We start from the raw sequence: 22,862 nt of genomic DNA on the forward strand, positions 1-22,862 counted from the left end.
TCAAAATCGTTGTGCTGAGTGAAAGAAGCCAGACACACCATATAATTCCACACATAAAAAGTTCTAGACAATGCAAACTAGCATATACTGACAGAGAACAGATCAGTGGTTGCATAGAGCCAAGGGCAGAAGTGGGGTTATATGCAAAGTGGCTCCAGAAAACAGAGGTGACAGAAATGTTCCATACATTGTGTAATACAAGTTTCACAGGGGTTATACATCTGTCAAATATCGCCAAATTTTACCTTTTAAATATATGCAAGTTATACATACATTTGTATGTATGTAAGTTATACCTCCAAAAAGTTTTTTAAAAACCTAAATCAGGTGGGGGCCAGAGATGGCAAAATAATTTTTTCTTATTTGAGAATAGGAAAGAAAAAAATTTTATAAAAGGTAACGAGTGGGTCCTGTCAAATGAAAAGCAAATCCAGATTTAGTAAGGACACACTTTGTTGGAAGGATTATTATAAGAGGAAAAGGGTCTCTTTCAATAGGAGAAGGAGAGCTATTGCAATAATAGGAACTATTTGACCATAATACCTGCAAGCTTCTCAAGAGTTAGGTGAAAAGAGGTTTTCTCTTACAGAGAGGAGTAAACTAGATTAGAAAGATTTGGATGTGGGCAAGTGGGATAAGAGAATGGGGTTAAAGAATGTTTTCCCCTGAAGTCAGCCTTCTCTCCAGAGCTGCTGTTGAAGAGGGGTTACATGCTGACTCAGACTGAGGATGGGCCAAGGTTCAAGGACCTGGGGAATAGACAGAATAACTTAACCAAAGTGTGATTAACAAGCATTTTGTTCCCACTGATCATTAGTACAAACAAGTTTAGTTAATCATTTATGAGGCAAAGAGTGGGAATTTGGAGTCTGTTTCTGGCCTTGTCATAGGTGAACAAGGCAGTATACATGAGTTTTATCTAAATTATACGGGAAAAGGTGCTTCTTTTCAGCAAGGCCTTTCTGAAACACAAAAGGGTGGGGGATTTCTCCATCTTTGCTCTTTTCCAGGAGCACAGAACTTAGGTAAAATTCAACACTGTCAGTTTCTTCTAGACAAGGCTTCCATGTTGCACAATTCTAGAGGGCATTTTATTCTTTCCCAGATAGGCATATAAAGATATGGTAATTAAGACTAATCAATTGAAAAAAAATAGATAACTCTTGAAGAGAATTTATTACAGTACACAGAACAACCTAAAACATGATTAAAAAAAATTTAATACCCATCAATGAAAAAAAATCACATATTATTAAAAGTATGACATTGCCGGGATGCCCGCTTCACATGTGCAAGGGTGACAGGAGCCATGGGGGCTACGGGGATGAGCCACATGCTGGCCTCTTTCTTTGACCTAGACAACATGCTCATCGACATGGCCGGGGCAAGCAGGAGAGACCTGTCGGAGGTGTTAAAGTTCTTACAACCAAAATATAATTCTAAGAAAAGGCTGAAATCATCTGTGATAAAATTCAAGTTGAACTCAGGAAGGAATGTTTTCATCCTTACAGTACATGCATTACTGATCTAAGGACTTCAATTGGGAAGAAGCAATCCAGGAAACAAAAGATGGTGCCGCCAATAGAAAATTAACTGAAGAATGTCACTTCCTTGGGAAATCTACATGTTTACAGCTTATGACACTAGCAGAAAATATCAAAGTCATGCTCTCCGAACTTCGAAAGGAGGCCCGCCTACGTTTATTAAGGAATGGGGACAGACAGACCCAGAGAGAGAAGATTGAGGCTTGTGCCTGTCAGTCGTATTTCCACACTATTGGAGGTGGAGAGTAGAGAGAGAAGCCAGCACCATCCATATTTTATTACTGCTGCAGTCTTCTCAAAGTACAACCTGGGGACTGTGTGACAGTCAGTAACACATTAGAAACCGACGTCCAAGGAGGCCTCAGTGCAGGATTGAAAGCAATGGTCTGGATCAATAAAAATAGAACAGTGCCACTGAAGTCTTCCCCAGTTCTGCATTACATGGTTTCTTCTGTGCTGGAGTTACCTGCTCTATTACAAAGTATACACCACAAAGTCAGTACGTCCAGTTAAAGCACATAAAAGGGCATGATTATAAACTTTAGAATCAATTTGCAGAGTTTGAACTAAGAAAAGTTAGGGCATTCCACTTACTATGGTCCAGAATAACTGTACTTATGATTTAATGATGAATATTGCAAAGGTCCTCCCAACCCTATTGCTTTTAAGTTTTAACAAACAACCATTGACTGGTATTTATATCTGAAAATTCAGATTGCATTAATAGAAAGTAGTATAGCCCAGAAAATTTGAGGAAATATATTATTTGTTAGTCTGTAACAGATTTTTAAAATAATTTTATTAATCTTTTAGTATCTTGGCTGCATGATACCAAGCAGGCTAGCTTACACATGGATGCACAAATGCCAAGTTTATCTTCTGGCTTAAAATACATATTTTTTAAAAATAGATTTTCTAAAACACATAATAGATTTATCACAGCAACTGAATCTGGTTAATATGAAATAAGTTCTAAGTCACATGCAAGGTATTTCATCATGAAATTATTTTGCATGTTTTTGAAACATAAAACATAATTTTGCCTACTTTGGAGGTATACTTCCTTTTCTATTATGAATCTGATTTTTTGTCATGACCTTTTTTTTTTTTTAGAGGAGGACACAATTTTTTCTGGTGTGTGATAGATTTCTCCAGTTAAAAAAAAAAAAGAAAAAAAAAAAAAACTTAAAATCTACACATGGTCGGCTGGGCGGAGTGAGGCGGCTCACCTGAGCGTGGCTGGGCCCAATCCTGGGCTAGGGCTGGGGCTGGGAATGGGGTGCAGTGAGGCTGGGGGCCGGCTCTGAGCTCATCCTGCGTGTGGGAAGCGGGGCTCAGGGGGCGCCAGAGCTGGAGGCGGAAGCGTGAAGTTAGCACTGAGTGGACGAAGAGAACCTGGGCTGAGCAGACATGGCCAGTTATCACCAAGAAGGGCAGATGCAGCTGCCCCTAGTTGACGCCATTGGTTCATGTCTCATCGATACTTTCTCATCTAGCATTTGCAAGGCTTGAGTCAAGCTGTGCCGTGGCACGCTATCAGGGAGTTACTTGATCCTTCCCGCCAGAAGAAACTTATGTTGGGAAATCAACACCAGCTAGTGTGCTTCTCTGTAAAGGCTCAACGTATACGACAGATTTCACATGCGCAGAGGCTGTTGAGCAGGCTTCATGTGCGCTGCAGTCAGAGGTCACCTCTTTCTTTGTGGATCGGATGGGTCCTTGGCTGTCCTCTCTTCACAAACTTCATCATCTTCCTCATCTTTTTGAATACGATCGTATTGATAGTTGAAATAGAATTGCTGGAATCCGCAAATACCTAACTGTGGCCATTGAAGCTGACCTTGGAGGTGGTAACTTGGTTATCTTGTTTATTTTCATCCTGGTGATCCTTCTTATGTGGCTATCCAGCTTCTCCCTTTTCTGGAAGAGTGGAATGTCTTTAACTTTGTTGTTACCATGTTGTGCAGGCACTGATGAACTTGGAAGACAAGTAAAGCGATGGATGGCTTCAATATCCTTGGGCCCAGCAAAAGATAATGAAGGGAATTGTTGGAAATAAAGAATTCAAAACATAAATGTCTGTTCAGATAGAAAAATAATCTACAGATGGTCCTTCTTTCTCACCTGTGCACAGTGAGCTTGTAGCTTCCTTGTAGTCTTTACCTCTCAAGGAAATGTTTTTACTATCTTTTCCTAGACACACAATGGGGTTGAGGGAGCTAGGCTGTCTTGCTGGAGAGAAGTGCAAGCCACATGCCACCAAAGGTCTTTTTTTCTTCAGCGTATTCATAAAAGCAAAATGTCTTTGGTGCAGCCTAACCATGCGGCCCCCCTTCTGTTCTCTACTGACAGTGGTTTCACCCATATGATGAACAGAATAGAAAATTCAGTTTTGCTATGAGCCATTTCCAGAATTGGAAATTCCATAGTTACATGGATGATTGCTCTGGTAGACTGGTTGGCATGTGTGATGCTGGGGCTCATTCTTTTAGCTGTCCCACAGGATGGATGTAGGCAGTGTCACATTCATTATGCTTAGGATAAAGGTTCATCCCTTTTACATAGTGGTGACAAATCTCAACAAGATTGTTCCTAGGATGTTAAGTGAGCAGTTCTTCAGCAAAAATGATGTAGGAGAAAAAAAATGGAATTTTTTAATTTCCTTGTCTTCACAGTTTGTATTCTACATAGTACAGTAAGACAATGTTAAATTCCATTTGCACCCTTCCTTAGGCAAAAACTTTGTGGTTATCTACCTGCTGAGTGGAATGTTACTGAAGATATTTTCAAATATTGAAATAAACCTATGATTTTATTAATTTTTTTTGTTTTAGACTAAGATTCCTTAAAATTAAAAAATTTTAAAACAGTGAAAAAAAAGTATGATGTTGGGAAAATGGAATCTTTGGATAAAAAGCAAGTTAGAACTAAACATGACATTAAAAAAAAAAAAAAACAGGTCACAGAGAAAAAGTTGAATTTAAAAATGATACTACCAGGCCAAGCATGGGAGGTTGAGGTGGGTGGATCACGAGGTCTGCAGTTCGAGGTCATCCTGGCCAACGTGGTGAAACCCCATCTCTACTAAAAATACAAAACATGAGCTGGGCATGGTGGCACACACCTGTAGTCCAAGATACTCAGAAGGCTGAGGCAGAAGAATGAGTTGAACCTGGGAGGTGGAGGTTGCAGTGAGCCCAGATCATGCCACTGCAGTCCAGCCTGGCAACAGAGTGAGACTTCATCTGAAAAAAAAAAAAAAAAAGATATCATATTTTGTAAATTCAGAAAAAATATACCTTAGTATTTGTTTGATATCTCTATAGGAAAGGTCTTTATAACCATAAAGGCAGTGCAACAAAAGCATAAACAAAAAATGTTTATTTGATTAATAAAACCATAAAACATTTGTATCCAAGACCAATGTAAACAAAATTTTAAAACACCTAATAAAATCTACTACTAAACCAGGCACCATGGCTCATGTTTATAATCCCAGCACTTTGGGAGACCAAAGTGGGATGATCGCTTGAGCCCAGGAGTTCAAGATGAGACTGGGCAACACAGCAAGATCCCATCTGTATTTTCAGTAAATTTTTTTTTAAAGATTTTTTTAAAAATCTGCTACTACACTCCCACCCATAAGGAGCAGATATATCTTTAACTTGGAAGTGGTTGCTGATATGGAGGAAGAAAAGATTTGGAGAAGTTACATCTTGAGACCATTGAACACAGACCTGATAATCAACGAATGTGCACAGATGTGACCAAAAACCTGATTTGCAGTATCTCCTGCCTGGAGCCCCACTTTTCCTACTTTTGATCCAGCACCAAAGAGGAAAGGTTAGCACAAAAGGAGGCCTCTAGAACCCTAATCCAGCCCTGCTATTTGCATCCACTACAATTGGTCAGATGAATCCTAAGTGGTACTGATTATTAAATGTTTTAATATTACCCTTGATTATATAGCTATCACTCAAGAGCATTTTTAGGACCAGTAGGAAGAACCATCTCCTCCTTCTCTTTCTTCCTCCCACTTGTGCTATGATAGAACTATGTTAAAGAAGTTTACTTTTGTAATTACCCAGAGGGATGAGAATGAAGATTATTTACTGAAAATGTTTGGCATTAGGAGACTGGAATAATAATAAAATAATTATCTATTGTCAGGGGAAAACCCCACCCCTGATATTTATTGTGGATTCTTTTCTATTTCCTGAGTGTCTCGGCTGGTTTGAGAAATAAAGGGAAAGAGTGCAAGAGAGAAATTTTAAAGCTGGGTGTCCAGGGAAGACATCACGCGTTGGCAGATTCCGTGGTGCTCCCCGAGCTGTAAAACCAGCAAGTTTTTTTTTTTTTTTTTTTTTTTTTTTTTTTTTGAGACGGAGTCTCGCTCTGTTGCCCAGGCTGGAGTGCAGTGGCCGGATCTCAGCTCACTGCAAGCCCCGCCTCCCGGGTTCACGCCATTCTCCTGCCTCAGCCTCCCGAGTAGCTGGGAGTACAGGCGCCCGCCACCTCGCCCGGCTAATTTTTTTTGTATTTTAGTAGAGACGGGGTTTCACCGTGTTAGCCAGGATGGTCTCGATCTCCTGAACTCGTGATCCGCCCGTCTCGGCCTCCCAAAGTGCTGGGATTACAGGCTTGAGCCACCGCGCCCAGCAAGTTTTTATTAGCAATTTTCAAAAGGAGAGGGAGTGCACGAATAGGGTGTGGATCACAGAGATCACATACTTCACAAGGTAATAAAATATCACAAAGCAAGTGGAGGTAGGGGGAGATCACAGGACCTCCAGATGGAGCGAAATTAAAATTGCTAATGAAGTTTCGGGCACACATTGTCATTGATAACATCTTATCAGGAGACAGGGTTTGAGAGCAGGCAACCTGTCTGACCAAAATTTATTAGGCAGGAATTTCCTCATCCTAATAGACCTGGGAGCACTACAGGAGACCAGGGCTTATTTCATCCCTTTGGCTTCGACAGTAAAAGGTGGCCGCCTTGAGGGGGCCATCTATAGACCTACCCTCAGGGCGCATTCTCTTTCTCAGGGATATTCCTTGCTGAGAAAAAGAATTCAGTGATATTTCTCCTATTTGCTTTTGAAAGAATAGAAATATGGCTCTGTTCCGCCTGGTTCACCAGCAGTCAGAGTCCAAGGCCATTTCCCTTGTTCCCTGAACATTGTTGTTATCCTGTTCCTTTTTTCAAGGTGCCCAGTATTGTTCAAACACACATGCTCTACAAACAATTTATGCAGTTAACGCAATCATCACAGGGTCCCGAGGTGACGTTCATCCTCCTCAGCTTACGAAGATGACGGGATTAAGAGATTAAAGTCAAGACAGGCATAGGAAATCACAAGGGTATTGATTGGGGAAGTGATAAGTGTCCACGAAATCTTCACAATTTATGTTCAGAGATTGCAGTAAAGACAGGTGTAAGAAATTATAGAAGTATTAATTTGGGGAACTAATAAATGTCCATGAAATCTTCACAATTTATGTTCTTCCACTGCGGCTTTAGCCAGTCACTCTGTTCGGGCTCCCTGACTTCCCGTAACATCTATAATGCTAAATAAAACATTTGTCAATAGGGGTAAGAAATGAGGAGTGAGTAAGAGAAAAGCAAAGCTCAAAGACAACAGATGGGAAGGCACCACAAAGAGGTAATGGAAGATAGCCTCCTATTTGTCTGTGGCAACTCACACTACCTCTCATCAGGGATTCCAAAGCTGATATCAATAGTCTAGGCTTATGGATATTGTTCTGTATGTTAAACTATCTAAGGAGATAAAAATCTCAACCTTGGAATTCCTTGAGGAACATCCCCTCTTGAAATTTTGAGCCCTAGGAAGCACCTTGGTCTAACATGTCATCTGTTATCTCCTCATTCTAGCCAATAACTAAAAGTCATAAGCCCTGAATTTATCTCTCCTTTTGAATTATTCTGTTTTGAATTGAAGTGTAGACAGAAGTATAACTTCATTTAAAAGCATCCTGGCAGTTGCCTTTTGCTTTTTATCCTTAAAGCCTTGAGAGAAAATGTTGGAAAATAATTATTAGTAGATTTTGGGTTTTAATGTTCAAGTTCCATAATCAGTATACACAGAGTCAAGATCCTTGAGCAGAAAGAGGCACTTTTGCTCATCTGCTTCCTCCAGAGCAACAACCCTGTATGTGAGTTTCTATGGTAGCCTGAAAGAACCTTAAAATTAAGAACTGTCTTCCAACAACCCGCCCTTCATGTAGTGAACCTAACTATTAACAAAGAGCCTCAGAATGGTGCTAGAATTCAGTCTGAGACTAAAATATGGGGACACAAACCATCCTTATATAATTATGAAATTCTAGAACCACTGGGCTCCTCAGTGATAATCTTGTATAACCTTATACTTAAAGAAGCTAAGAACCAGATATTTTAAGTTACTAGTGAAAGATTTGACAGAAGGCAGTGGTATATAGAACCAAGCCCCCACGGTATAACAGAATGTCCTTGTATTTGGGAATTAAACACTGAAGTATTTTGGGATAATGAAGTAGCATGTCTGCAACTTATTCTTAAATGGCAAAAAGTTTGTGTGTGTGTGTGCGTGTGTGTGTGTGTGTGTGTGTATGGGGGAGAGAGAGAGAGACAGATATTGCTTTGTAATAGGATGAAAACAGATGGAAAGAAATGCACAGATTAAATATGTTTTAAAGTCAAGAGATTAGCTGATGGTTTAAACATATAGGCTAAATGAAAGAGAATCATGGGAAACATAGATTTTGGACTGGAGTAACTGAGTGATAATGGTATCATCACATGAGATAGAGAAGACTGGGGTGATCAACATGTCTGGAGGAGAGGGGTGGCAAAATGGGATACCAAGAATTCTGTTTTGTTCGTGCTATGTTTAAAGTACCACATCAAGGTATCAAGTACACATTCACATATATGTGTATAGGTATGTGTATATACATATATATATATATATATATGAGAGAGAGAGCATGGCTATATTATGAAAAAGTCAGAGATAAAAACAAAGATTTTAAATAAATGGTGGTATTATTCCATGTGATTTTGATTTTTTAAAAAACAGGCATTCAAGTGTGTCTTACAAATACCTACTGTTTGCCTGATTTCAGAAGGGGCAGCAAATAAAATGAGCCATCATTTTCCTATATATAGCCTTTACTAAAGCTGGAATAGCTCCATGAGATCTTTTCAAATCCCTTTGATTGTACTGTAAACTTTTAACAGATCTGGAACACAAAAATGACCATTGGTTCTTCTATAAACATCTGTTTTCAGAGCCGGGTGCAGCGGCGCCTGCCTGTAATCCCAGCACTTTAGGAGGCGAGGGAGGAGGGTCACTTGAGGCCAGAAGTTTGAGACTAGCCTGGGTAACTCGGCAAAACCCTGTCTCTACAAAAACCAAAAAATTAGCTGGGCATGGTGGCTCGCACCTGTGGTACCAGCTACTCGGGAGGCTGCGGCAGGAGGATTGCTTGAGCCCAGGAGGTCGAGGCTGCAATAAGCCAAGATTGCACTACTGCACTCCAGTCTGGGTGATAGAGTGAGAGCCTATCTCATAAAAGAAAAACAAGAACATCTGTTTTTAGTTTACTATTTGTGGGGGTGGGAGTTGGTGGAGAAAGGAATGGAGAACAAATGAATTAGGGGAAAATCTAGTAATTCTCAAAACAAAAGTAAATCATTGAAATAGTATATGTATGAGTTAACAGAAATGAGTCAGAATTCTAAAATAAATATCCTTTGAATTTCATCATACCAACCTAGAAATTCCTGCAGAGATGAATATGATATAGCCTTGCCACTGGCATACCCCTTTCAATCTGAAAGAGAGCAGCATTATGTTGAATTCCATGCTGTAGCAAATGGTACTATATCAAAGCCCTGGTGTTATTTCTGAAATTATAACTTTGCAATTTGTAAAGTCCTTTTACCAACACTATTTAATTTTGTACTTCCCTACAGCCTTAAGATAAAAATAAGATATGTATTATTACCTGTATCTGATAGATGAAGAAAATGACAGTCTCTGAAAAATGAAATGGCTTGTCTAAAGTAACATGGCAATCTTAAGTGAAAAGACTATGTTTAGAAGTCAGATCTTCTAATTCCTGGCCGACTGCTCTTTCTGTGACATCATAAAGCCTTTTTCATCCTTCCCACATTGTTGAATAGTTATTTACTAGCAGTTTCCCACATTTTATGAGATACAAAATCAAAATAACATAGAGTAAAATGAATGGCTGACATCATGAAATTACATCAGAAATAGCTAAGATTAAAGTTTATATTTCCGGAGTCACTATTTCTTAACTAATCCATTAAATATTCACTGTTGATTCAGCTATAGATGTTTACCATTGTTTCTTTTGGCAGTAACTATGGAATACCTTGAGCTAAAACTATGGGGAAAATATGCCTGGCATTCCCAGCACTTTGGGAGGCCGAGGCGGGTGGACCACCTGAGGTCGAGAGTTCAAGACCAACCTGACCAACATGGAGAAACCCTGTCTCTACTAAAAATACAAAATAGCCAGGCGTGGTGGCACATGACTGTAATCCCAGCTTCTCGGGAGGCTGAGGCAGGAGAATCGCTTGAACCCCGGAGGCGGAGGTTGCGGTGAGCCAAGATCGTGCCATTGCACTCCAGCCTGGACAACAAGAGCGAAACTCTGTCTCAAAAAAAAAGAAAAGAACAGAAAAAAGAAAAAGAAAAAGAAAGAATGCTTGGGCTGAGGGTGGTAGCTCATGCCTGTAATCCCAGCACTTTGGGAGGCCGAGGTAGATGGATCACCTGAGATCTGGAGTTCAAGACGAGCCTGGCCAACATGGTGAAACCCCTTCTCTACTAAAAATACAAAAATTAGTTGGGTGTGCTGGCGTGCACCTGTAATCCCAGCTACTCAGGAGGCTGAGGCAGGAGAATCTCTTGAACCTGGGAGGCGGAGGTTGCAATGAGCCGAGATTGTGCCACTGCACTCCAGTCTGGGTGACAGAGTGAGACTACATCAAAAGAAAAAAAAAAGAATGCTTATAATTCCATTTCTCACTAATTTTACTATATATTTTTCCAAGTTTCCAAAGAGATAATGGTTATGTTGTACAAGCAACATACATGTTTTTACAACCTTTTTGCAGGAGGAAGTTTAAAAATTGCTAAAGCAGAAAAAAAAAAAGGGGGGAAGTTTAAAGAAAAACTAAATATAGAAATAATGTTAGACTATCAGATGTTAGAATGCATGAGTAGAGTTATTGTGGCAGCCACACATGGGAAATCTTAGCTTTTACATTTTGGGACATGTTCTACACAATACCCCTATTCACTGAAAATGCCATTATATGAGCATATGATGGTTGATTGATTTTGTTTATTTTATGAGAGATGTGAGTGCAGTTTAAGTATAGCCCAAAGAATAGTAAGTTGAAATGTTTCTCTTCTAGATATCATGTTTCTCTTCTAAAATAATCTTTTTTATAAAAAAAAAAAGCATTTATTCTTATATTCATATAATAGCTTTTGAATACAAGCTCCAAAATTAAAATTAAATATGGTAACAAGTCAGCTGACAACAGTTAATTTTGCCCCAAGTCATATAATTACAGTCTCAATTGACTTGTTATTTACCCTTAGAAAGTCACTCTAAGCCGGCTGTGGGGATTCGTCCCTGTAGTCCCAGCTACTTGGAAGTCTGAGGCAGAAGAATCACGTGAGTCCAGAAGTTGGAAGCTGCAGTGAGCTGTGATTGTGCCACTGTACTCCAGCCTGGGCAACAGAACAATACTCTGTCTCTAAAAAAAAAAAGTTACTCCTATACTAAAAACACATACAGTGACCCATAACTGTTACATAAAACAGACTAATAATTGAAGATTTAAAAGATTCATACTCTGCTATGCATATATTCAGTTAAACCAGAATTATTCTAAAACAGTATAATCCATAATGTGGAAGATCAGTAGTGTATATATAATCCAGAATAGTCCATAACCCTGAAAGAGAAATTAAGGACATGGATTTTGGTAAGATATGAATATTTGACATCCTGATAGTTCATACCTCCTTAAAAAGATGAAGGTGTATTATGAATACTAAAGATCTGACTAGATAAGAGCTAAGTTTTATATTCTGGCTCCTAACTACAATATAACTACAATATTTATTTTCTTTATTTTCTTTCCTTCCTTCCTTTCTTCCTTACTTCCTTCCTCCTTCCTTCCTTCCTTTCCTTCCTTTCTTCCTCCCTTCCTTCCTTCCTTCCTTCTTTCCTTCCTTCTTTCCTTCTTTCCCTTTCTTTCTTTCTTTCTTTCTTTTTTCTTTCTTTCTTTCTTTCTCTCTCTCTCTCTCTTTCTCTCTTTCTCTCTTTCTCTCTTTCTCTCTTTCTTTCTCTCTTTCTCTCTTTCTCTCTTTCTCTCTTTCTCTCTTTCTCTCTTTCTCTCTTTCTTTCTTTCTTTCTTTCTTTCTTTCTTTCTTTCTTTCTTTCTTTCTTTCTTTCTTTCTTTCTTTCTTTCTTTCTTTCTTTCTTTGTTTCATGGAACCTTTCTCTGTCACCCAGGCTGCAGTACAGTGGTGTGATCTAGGCTTACTGCAACCTCCGGGTTCAAGTGCTTCTGCCACCTCAGCCTCCTGAGTAACTGGGATTACAGGCCCCACCACCATGCCTGGCTAATTTTTGTATTTTCAGTAGAGACAGGAATTTCACCATGTTGGCCAGGCTAGTCTCAAACTCCTGACCTCAGATGATCCACCTGCCTGGGCCTCCCGAAGTGCTGCAATCACAGGCATGAGCCACCGTGCCTAGCCATCCTAATTACAATATTTCAAATAAAAAAATTATGATAAATAATCTTAAAGAGTCTGAAATCAGTTCTGCTATAGATAATTCATAAAGGCTGCCCAGCCCATTTCTGGCTCCCAGTCTAGTTTCCTGTCCCCATACTCCAAAGTCCTCTTCCCAAGAGAGAAGTTCTTGATTCCCTGCCTGGCTCCAAGCTTTGGAAACAGTGCTGCCTTTCCTCAGGTAGGACAGACCAAAAGTTATTTTTTCATTGTGCTTTTTCATATTTTCTAAACGTTCTATAATAAAGAATTTTAAAAATCAGTTTTTAAGAAGCAATAAAAATATTGTAAGGGATTTACATTCAATATGCTAGTGATTCAGTAATAAGTGATAACGTGATGTTGTCATTTGTTGCATCCTTGTTCTGATTTCCCATAACAATTACCATACTCATAACCTAGGCCTTGCTGGTTGGAAATTGTCTTGTTCCCTCTGCCACCACAGAGGACTTAGAGCCCTTCACTGAGCCCTGCCTCCTGCCACTGTCATCCGTGGAACTGGGTCCCTGTTAACTGCTGGCTTACTTTTCCCATATTGCATGCCATAACAACACTCATGCTCAGGTTACTCCTGTTACACCTGTGTGAACCTTCCTGATAGGAACCATTTTCTGGCTCACCACTACTACCTGTTGCTGTTTTCCCTAGAGACCAAGTTCTGTAAGTCTTGAGGAGGTTGCAAACCGATGGTGTGTAGGGCATATTTAGCCCGCTAACATATTTGGTTTGCAACATTCAATGTTTGAAATGTTTACATTTGAATGTCCTTAGGCCAGACATATATTCCCCAGTTCGCCATAGTCTCTAGTACTCCCTACTGTATATCTGCCCCTTTACTGGTTTACTTACTTGCCTGGAACGTGAAGTCATTTAAGTTAGATCCTTACGGAGAGAGTCCCTCCTCTATCCCTACAGAACTTATCATCTCAGTTGGGCTCTACTTACCCAGTGCCTCAATAGAATATCTAATTCTAAGTCTCAATTTTGCCTAGTCTTTCCGGCTCCGTTGATGTCAGCAAGTCCATTGTGGGAAATAACAATACTGCCTCAGTTGCAAGAAGGAGAGCCAGGAAGATGGTAGATATTGGATGCTACTCTAGAATTACTGACTTGTTTACTACGTCCCTCCAAATTACAGCTTTACAGCTGCTCTCAGAAGAAATTTTAAAAAAAAGAAAGAAAGAAAGAAAGAAACTCACCAGAAGAGGGAAGCAAAGAACAGCCCAGATTTGCATAAACATACAAATCTGATGACGACTGAAGTAAGCATTACTGCACTTATTGATGACCTTTAGCAGCTATCACAAGGATGGATGTTCATTGCCCAACCTTTCCATATGTAGTAGGTCCCGAAAATGCACCCAGTCCCAGGCCCACATTCACTATGAATTTAATCCTTTATTCTCTACTGCATATTGAGAATTTGTTGAGTTTGAGAAAACATAGCATGTCAGTTAGGGGGAAATTTGGAGGGGGAAAGAGTCCAGATAGGGGGAAGATTGAAGGAGAATCAGAATAGAATAAGAAACAAGCAAGCAAGCATGCGTGGAAGTAAAGAGGAAGGTGGGGGCCAGGCATAGTGGCTCACAACTATAATCCCAGCATTTTGGGAGGTCTAGCGGGTAGGATTGCTTGGAACCAGGAATTCAAGACCAGCCAGGGCAACAAAGCAAGACTGTATCTCTACAGAAAGAATTTTTTTTTAATTAGCCAGGCATGGTGGAACACACATGTGGTTCCATCTACTCAGGAGGCTGAAGCAGGATGATCCCTTGAGCTCATGAGTTCCCAGGAGTTCAAGGTTACAGTGAGCTATGATCACACCACTGCACTCCAGGCTGGGTCACAAAGTGAGACCCCATCTCTGAAAAAAAAAAAAAAAGAGGAAGGGAGGAGGAAAGGCAGGGGAGCTGGAAAGCAAATTAACAATTTATTGAGCATGTACATGTGTGTACTTGATCCTTTTATAGACATCATTTCATTTAATACTCACACCTTACTAAAGGTCACAGGGGCTCAAAACAACAAAGTTGGAATGTATGTGAAGCCAAATACGTGACTCACAAGTCCATACCCTTTTGATAACACAACAACTCTCTCAAAGGTGATTTATTTTAATCTGTGCAGCAAACTTTTACATAAGAGTTAACCAAACACTAGTTGAATGAATAGATAAATTTAACTTTGAAAACAATCCTGTGAGGTACAGTTGGCCCTCCTTATCTGTAAGTTTCACATCCACAGAGTCAACCAAACATAGATCAAAAACAGTTTTAAAATGAAAAACAATACAAATGTTAAAGACATATATATATAGAACAACTATTTACACAGCATTTACATTGTATTATGGATTATAAGTAACCTAGAGATGATTTAAAGTATACAGGACCATGTGCATAGGTTATATGCAAATACTATGCCATTTTATTTATATGAGAGACTCATTTATTTATATGAGAGACTTAAGCATCAGTGGCTTTTGGCATCCACAGGGGTCCTGGAACTAATCCTCCCCCTGATATGAGGGAAGACTGTATTGTATTTTTCATTTTCACAGATGAGGAAACTAAGGGTCACAAAAGTAAAATGTCATGCTGCCAGCCAAGGGCTCTTGCAAACATCTGCAGTATCACTGGGTGTGTATGCCACAGGCAGAAGGGTTACCCTATTCTCTGGGCATCTTGCAAAGAGGTGAGTGAGGTAAGTAGGGCCAGGGTGCAGCTGGATGCATAACAAGGCTGTGCTTAAAGAGAGGAATCCACCTTTGTTCCTCTCCCCTTTATAGGGCAAGATGAAAGTGGAATTATAAGCAAGGGACATAAAGTCTGGTCTGAGACACTAAATGGTCTGAATTTAGGTGCCAGTCATCTGGCAACACTGCTCATTAGTTCCTATGGAAAGTTGATTTTAGTCACAGTTCTGCCCACTGGAAGAAAGGGAGCAACAGGTACCAAGAGAAGTTGTTTCAGACATAGTCGCTTTCACTGGCAAAAGGAGAGGAGGCCCCAGCTTCAGCTAATTCATCCAAACAACCTAGAGAGAACTTCTACTGTCAAGATGTCTTTAATCATTCACCAAAAGTAGTGACAGAGCCAGGACTTGAATCCAGGTCTCTTTATCTCAGAATCCAGGTAGGAGCTATAAAGCTAGTCCTTCATGAGTGAAGGACAACAGCCATATCCAATAGCTATAGCAAATTTGAGGTTGTTTCACATGACTTATTTGAGATTTCAGTTGTTCAAATGGCAGGTGAGAGTCAAACAAGGAAATGGTTCCAAGAGAATGATCCATTCATAACACCCCAGACATGGCTAGGGACATGAAGAGGAAGAACTGGGAGGAAAAGGGTACCTCAGAGATTAACAAAGGAATCACTCAATTTTCTTATTTATTTATTTACTTACTTTATTTTTACTTTAAGTTCTGGGATACCTGTGCTAAACGTGCAGGTTGGTTACATAGGTATACATGTGCCGTGGTGGTTTGCTGCACCTATCAACCTGTCATCTAGGTTTTATGTCCCCCATGCATTAGGTATTTGTCCTAATGGTCTCCCTCCCCTTTCCCCTCACTCCCTGACAGGCTCCAGTGTGTTATATTCCCCTCCCTGTGTCCATGTGTTCTCACTGTTCAACTCCCATTTATGAGTGAGAACATGTGGTGTTTGGTTTTCTGTTGCTGTGTTAGTTTGCTGAGGATGATGGTTTCCAGCTTCATCCATGTCCCTGCAAAGGACATGAACTCATTCTTCTTTTATAGCTGCATAGTATTCCATGGTGTATGTGTGCCCCATTTTCTTTATCCAGTCTATCATTAATGGGCATTTGGGTTGGTTCTAAGTCTTTCCTATTGTTAACAGTGCCACAAAAAACATACGTGTGTGTGTGTCTTTATAGTAGAATGATTTATAATCCTTTGGGTATATACTCAGTAATGGTATTGCTGGGTCAAATGGTATTTCTGGTTCTAGATCCTTGAGGAATTGCCACACTGTCTTCCACAGTGGTTGAACTAATTTACACTCCCACCAATAGTGTCTTCTTTTGAAAAGTGTCTATTCATATCCTTTGCCCACTTTTTGATGGAATTGTTTGTTTTTTTTTCTTGTAAATTTGTTTAAGTTCCTTTTAGATTCTGGATATTAGACCTTTGTCTGATAGATAGATTGCAAAAATCTTCTCCCAGTCTGTAGGTCATCCGTTCACTCTGATGATAGTTTATTTTGCTGAGAAGAAGCTCTTTAGTTTAATTAGATCCCATTTGTCAATTTTGGCTTTTGTTGCAATTGCTTTTAGTGTTTTAGTTATAAAGTCTCTGCCCATGCTGATGTCCTGAATGGTACTGCCTAGGTTTTCTTCTAGGGTTTTTATGGTTTTAGGTTTTACGTTTAAGTCTTTAATCCATTTAAGTTAATTTTTGTATAAGGTGTAAGGAAGGGATCCAGTTTCTCTTTTCTGCATATGGCTAGCCAGTTTTCCCAATACCATTTATTAAATAGGGAATCCTTTCCCTATTGTCAGGTTTTTGTCAGGTTTGTCAAAGATCAGATGGTTGTAGGTGTGTGGTGTTACTTCTGAGGCCTCTGTTCTGCTCCACTGGTATATATACTGTTTTAGTACCAGTACCATGCTGTTTTGGTTTCTGTAGCCTTGTAGTATAGTTTGAAGTCAGGTAGTGTGATGCCTCCAGCTTTCTTCTTTTTGCTTAGGTTTGTCTTGGCTATATGGGCTCTTTTTCGGTTCCATATGAAATTTAAAGTAGTTTTTTCTAGTTCGGTGAAGAAAGTCAGTGGTAGCTTCATGGGAATAACATTGAATCTATCAATTACTTTGGGCAGGATGGCCATTTTCACAATATTGATTCTTCCTATCCATGAGCATGGAATGTTTTTCCATTTGTGTCCTCTCTTATTTCCTTGAGCAGTGGTTTGTAGTTCTCCTTGAGGAGGTCCTTCACATCCCTTGTAAGTTGTATTCCTTATTTCCTTTGCAGCAATTGTGAATGGGGTTCATTCATGATATGACTCTCTGTTTGTCTATTATCGGAGTATACGAATGCCTGTGATTTTTGCACATTGATTTTGTATCCTGAGACTTTGCTGAAGTTGTTTATCAGCTTAAGGAGTTTTGAGGCTGAGATGATGGGGTTTTCTAAATATACAGTCATGTCATCTGCAGACAGAGACAATTTGACTTCCTCTCTTCCTATTTGAATACCATTTATTTCTTTCTCTGACTTGATTACCCTGACCAGAACTTGCAATACTATGTTGAATAGGAGAGGTGAGAGAGGGCATCCTTGTCTTGTGACGGTTTTCAAATGCTTCCAGCTTTTGCCTATTCAGTATGATATTAGCTATGGGTTTTCATAAACAGCTCTTATTATTTTGAGATATGTTCCATCGATACCTAGTTTATTGAGAGTTTTAGCATGAAAGGGTGTTGAATTTTACCGAAGGCCTTTTCTGTATCTATTGAGATAATCATGTGGATTTTGTCATTGGTTCTCTTTATGTGATGGATTATGTTTATTGATTTGCATATGTTGAACCAACCTTGTATTTTAGGGATGAAGACGACTTGATTGTGGTGGATAAGCTTTGTGGTGTGCTGCTGTATTTGGTTTGCCAGTATTTTATTGAGGATTTTTGCATTTACGCTCATCAGGGATATTGGCCTGAAATGTTGCTTTTTTGTTGTGTCTCTGCCAGGTTTTGGAACCAGGATGATGCTGGCCTCATAAAATTAGTTAGGGAGGACTTCATCTTTTTCTATTGTTTGGAATAGTTTCAGAAGGAATTGCACCAGCTCCTCTTTGTACCTCTGGTGGAATTTGGCTGTGAATCCGTCTGGTCCTGGGCTTTTTTTGGTGAGTAAGCTATTAATTACTGCCTCAATTTCAGCATTTATTATTGTTCTATTCTGGGATTCAACTTCTTCCTGATTTAGGAAATCACTCGATTTTCAACCTTTTCAGTTAAACTCATTGTTTGAATTAAAAGACAACTTTGTAAATAACTGTACTCACTGTTCTTCACCAAAAGTCTCTTTATGAAGAAAATTTCTGTATAAACAAATATAAGAGCTCAAAGAGCGTTTCTACTCTACAACACTTGGCTCTCTCTCACTCATTTATGTCATTTTTGCTTTTAAAATAAAGTTGACTGTATATAAGAAGTCTTATTGTGAATATGCTTGTAAATACGTATTCCCTAAATTTTTTAATTTCCAATACTTTTGCAAATACCTATCCTGTATATATCTATCTCATATATATGTGTATATATATATATTTTTTTTTCTTTTTTTTGAGACGGAGTCCCTCTCTGTCACCCAGGCTGGAGTGCAGTGGTGTCATCTCAGCTCACTGAAACATCCGCCTCCCAGGTTCAAGCGATTCTCCTGCCTTAGCCTCCCTAATATGTGGGATTACAGGCACCTGCCACCATGCCCAGCTAATTTTTGTATTTTTTGTAGAGACAGGGTTTCATCATGTTAGGCAGGCTGGTCTTGAACTCCTGATCTCAGGTGATCCGCCTGCCTCGGCCTCCCAAAGTGCTGAGATTTCAGGTGTGAGCCACCGCACCTGGCCTTCAATTAATTTTGAAATCATAATTGAGCTCTTAAATACAGATTTCTTTATATTAGGCTCACAGAGTTCTAGGACTATTATAATAGTGATTTACTTCTGTATAGATTTGGAGCAAAGACTTGCATTGTTTTTTTCTTTGAAAGGTTGAGAGCTGTTTTGTTATGTCATGTGAAGAGCTGTTCTTACTAAACTGGTACTGATCTAAGAAATCTCCTGTTTTTATTCCTTTCTATCCCAAAATTGAACCAAAGATGACAGGAAATCAAGTTTTTTCAATTCATTTGTTTATTCACAAACAGCTCATTTGATGAAGTCATATTACCTCCTTTTTGCATGAGATCAAAATCAGGGCCTTAGCGTTCATTTATTCCTACATTTGCTCCTTGGAGGCACAGATCTGTGGATCAAATGACACATTGCTAGTGTTTATGAATCACAAAGGCCACTTAAAAACAGAACATTCACCCTGTAGGTAGATTTATTTTTTCTCTCCCTTCTTGTCTTCTATTTTCTCACTGCTTCCTTTCTTGCTTTCTTTCATTTTTTTCTTCTTTTAGCTGTACACACTATAACTCATAAACAAAACTAATATTAATACAATTATGTTTTATGATAACTGGAAATAACTGAGTATTAAAATATGATCATGAGAAAGTAAAGTTTTTCTTCCTAGATTTGTACTATATTTTACTGTCTAGATATATCTTATTATATTGCTAATGTAATATTATGCTTTGAATATTATAGTTTTTACAAGACCATTTGTATATGTGTAGTTTTTACAAGACCATTTCTTGGTACTTGGGATCAGTAGGTTAGTGAGTAGGGGGTGTGACTTACATGGTGTTTCCCCAGAAGCATGTACTGAGACAAGAATTTGAATATAGGTAGTTTACTTGGGAATTGAGTCCCAGAAGCACCAGTAGAGGAATAGAGCAGTGATCCAGGGAAGGGAAAAAAGAAAACCGATAATGTTACCTTCATTAAGCAGATTATAGTTGTGGACAGTTGAGGCTCAATTCTGTTGGATAACTCTGGCAGACGGGTAGAAGTTGTAGCTGAGTGATCCCACTGAGAGCCATGGTCTCCATGAGGGAGAAGAGAGATACAGATATGGAATGAGGGAGAATAAGAAAGACCCTGTGGCATGTGAATGCAATTATTGATATTTGTATGAACTCAACATTTTTTAAAAGCGTGTATGTGAATGTGTGTGTATGCCTACACTTACATGTGCACAGAGCATAACTAGTGGGAGATTCAGGGTTTTGTCAACATTTGGATCAAAGTTTTAAAGGAAGGCGCCTATCTCTGAAGGAAACAAGGTAAATGGTAGTGACCTGAAACAATGAGAAATCCCCAAAGGGGAAAGCTACAGGTAAAAAGTTTTCTCCTCCTTTTTGGACAATATACTTTAAGAGGTCTTCTCTGCACTGAAGAGGAAATACTTTGCATTTTTATTTAATGAGGAGATCACTTAAGAAGTAATTTTATTTTCTTTTTTCTTCTTTTTATTTTAATACCACTATACTAATGAGGAAGAAATCACTTTTTTCTTAATCAGTTCAAGAAAGTAGGGTAACATTTGCCATAAAATAAAGTTGTCTTCACTTTTATAAAATAAACGTAAGTGAATAAATTTGCAAACTTAATATTTGATTTTTTTTTAAAGTGGGTTGTGGGAAGAGGGGGTGTAGCATTAAGTGAAAGATTCAGGCCAGGTGCAATGGCCCACATCTGCAATCCCAGTGCTCTGAGAGGCCAAAACAGAAGGATCACTTGAAGCTAGGAGTTCAAGACCAGCCTGGACAAAACAGCAAGACCCATCTCTACAAAAAATAAATTCGCCGGGCATGGTGGTATGCACCTATAATCCTAACTACTTGGGAGGCTGAGGCAGCAAGATCACTTGAGTCCAGGAGTTCAGCTATGATCTATGATTGCACCACTGCACCCCAGCCTGAGTGACAGAGTGAGTCCACATCTGTTAATAAATCAATCAATCAATTAATTAAAAGATTCGGGTCAGGCATGGTGACTCATGCCTATAATCCCAGCACTTTGGGAGGCTGAGGTGGGTGGATCACCTGAGGTCAGGAGTTTGAGACCAGCCTGACCAACATGGTGAAATCCTGTCTCTACTAAAATTACAAAAATTTGCTGGGCATGGTGGTGTGCGCCTGTAATTCCAGCTCCTCAGGAGGCTGAGGCAGGAGAATCACTTGAACCCAGAAGACAGAGGTTGCAGTGAGCCGAGATGGTGACACTGCAGTCCAGCCTGGGCAAGAGAGCAAGACTCCATCTCAAAAAAAAAGAAAGATTTGATTCTTTTTAAAAAAAAAACACAGTGTGGATATCTGATTCTAATAGTGGCAGACAAAGTGATATAGTTGACTGTGTCCCCCAAATTTCATGTGTTGAAAACTTAACTCCCAATGCAATAGTGTTGGGAGGTGGGGCCTCATGAGGTTGTCAAAAGACGCTAGAGAAAATTATCTCTAAATATGTTGAGTTTACTTGGGCATAGAAATAAGGATTATAATCTGGAATGCATGACATGGCAAATCACCAGTGCATTCAGTGAAGAAAGGGTAAGGAGAGCCTTTACTAGAAAAAAGATTTACATACGCTGCTTAGAAATGGCTCATTGGTCATAGAGTTTCTAAGCCAGAGTTGCTGTTAGTTCATTGATAGAAATGCCATTACTGGGCAAATGTTTTTCCAGGAATAGCTTAACTTAATCACTGCAGTCTTAAAGAATGTCTTGTGACAAATCTTTTTTTTTTTTTTTGAGATGGAGTCTCACTCTGTCACCCAGGCTGGAGTACGGTAGCGCGCTCTCAGCTCACTGCAACCTTCACCTCCCAGGTTCAAGCACATCTCTTGCCAAAGCCTCCTGAGTAGCTAGGATTACAGGCGCATGCCACCACACCTGGCTAATTTTTGCATTTTTAGTAGAGACGGGGTTTCACCATGTTGGCCAGGCTGGTCTCAAACTCCTGACCTCAAGTGATCAGCCCGCCTCAGCGTCCCAAAGTGCTGGGATTATAGGCATGAGCCACAGTTCCCGGCGGTCTTGTGATAAATCTTATCAAACGATGTATGAAAGAAGTGAAAGGAGTTTTAGAAAGTTCTTGGAAACAGTTGTTATCTCAGATATGTAAGCATGAGCCTCCTCTCCTTCAGGACTTGCTGTCCCTATTTTGCCCTGTGGGGATACAGAGCTAAACCATATCAATCCACCCCAGCCTCTCCCAAATCTCATGTCATTCTCACATTTCAACACAAAATCATGCCTTCCCAAAAGTCCCCAAAATAAAAAAAAAAATTTTAAATAAAAAAAAAAAAAAGAGGCCGGGCGCGGTGGCTCAAGCCTGTAATCCCAGCACTTTGGGAGGCCGAGATGGGCGGATCACGAGGTCAGGAGATCGAGACCACCCTGGCTAACACGGTGAAACCCCGTCTCTACTAAGAAATACAAAAAATAGCCGGGCGAGGTGGCAGCGCCTGTAGTCCCAGCTACTCGGGAGGCTGAGGCCGGAGAATGGCGTGAACCCGGGAGGCGGAGCTTGCAGTGAGCTGAGATCCGGCCACTGCACTCCAGCCTGGGCTACAGAGCGAGACTCCGTCTCAAAAAAAAAAAAAAAAAAAAAAAAAAAAGAAAATCATTGCCAGTCCCTTGGGCAGATGATATAACTCATACAAATACTTGTATAGAAGAAGCATATTCTGAGTATTCAAAATTGAATCACAGACTCAGAGGTAAAAAGATACAGCCTCAGAAAATGTGGCATACCTAAAATATCCGTGAATCTTCTTACTCATTTAAATAAACTAAATCTGAATTTCAAATTCACTGACTTTTCCTACT

At 39.6% G+C, this 22,862-nt stretch overlaps 2 pseudogenes; both read left to right on the forward strand.

Moving 5' to 3' along the window:
* The first annotated feature begins 1,309 nt into the window (after positions 1–1,309).
* Positions 1,310–2,151, forward strand: LOC102120897 (N-acylneuraminate-9-phosphatase pseudogene; annotated as a pseudogene).
* A 661-nt stretch (positions 2,152–2,812) lies between these two features.
* On the forward strand, positions 2,813–3,518 carry LOC102121271 (cation channel sperm-associated protein 2 pseudogene; annotated as a pseudogene).
* Positions 3,519–22,862: the final 19,344 nt, after the last annotated feature.

Source organism: Macaca fascicularis, chromosome 6 (assembly GCF_037993035.2).
Source record: "Macaca fascicularis isolate 582-1 chromosome 6, T2T-MFA8v1.1".
In the NCBI taxonomy this organism is placed as follows: domain Eukaryota; kingdom Metazoa; phylum Chordata; class Mammalia; order Primates; family Cercopithecidae; genus Macaca; species Macaca fascicularis.